A 524-nucleotide genomic window follows, 5' to 3' on the forward strand; every position below is an offset into this window, starting at 1 on the left:
ATATTTGTATAGGGTATATTATATTGGATATGTAGGTAGCTAGGAAGGTGTGTAGAAAGGATTTGATGATTTCAATGATTTCTTTTGATACAAGCCATATATGTTATATATAGATCCATGAATTCAGTATTCTAACATGTTACTTTTGATTTGTTGCTTGCTTATTGTCTATTATTCTATACATTCATGTCTACCTAGGGTTGGAATCGCGGAACACATCAAGTAATATATTTTTTTATAAATCAGAGGTGAAGATTGGAGAAAATATTGTATGAAAAGTTAAAAGTTTTAAGTATCTTGGGCGCATCATATAGGATAATGAAGAGATTAAACAGGATGTAAATGATAAGATCCAAGCAGGTTGGTCAAAATAGTGGAGTGTGGTTTTATATGTGATAAAAAGTACCTTTAAAACTTAAAGATAAATTCTATCGCACGACTGGCGCTTTATGGTACAAAGTATTGGGCGGCTAAAGGAGAGGACGAACATAAGTTAAGTGTGGCAGAGATGAAGATGTTGAGAT

At 32.4% G+C, this 524-nt stretch overlaps 1 protein-coding gene across 1 annotated transcript in view; it reads left to right on the forward strand.

Annotated features, from left to right (window-relative positions):
* Positions 1-135, forward strand: part of LOC107613169 (BEL1-like homeodomain protein 1) — a gene marked incomplete in the record, with an annotated part of 4,254 nt that extends 4,119 nt beyond the window's left edge. Inside the window, 1 exon segment of the mRNA XM_016315032.2 lies at positions 1-135.

Source organism: Arachis ipaensis, chromosome B08 (assembly GCF_000816755.2).
Source record: "Arachis ipaensis cultivar K30076 chromosome B08, Araip1.1, whole genome shotgun sequence".
Lineage (NCBI taxonomy): Eukaryota > Viridiplantae > Streptophyta > Magnoliopsida > Fabales > Fabaceae > Arachis > Arachis ipaensis.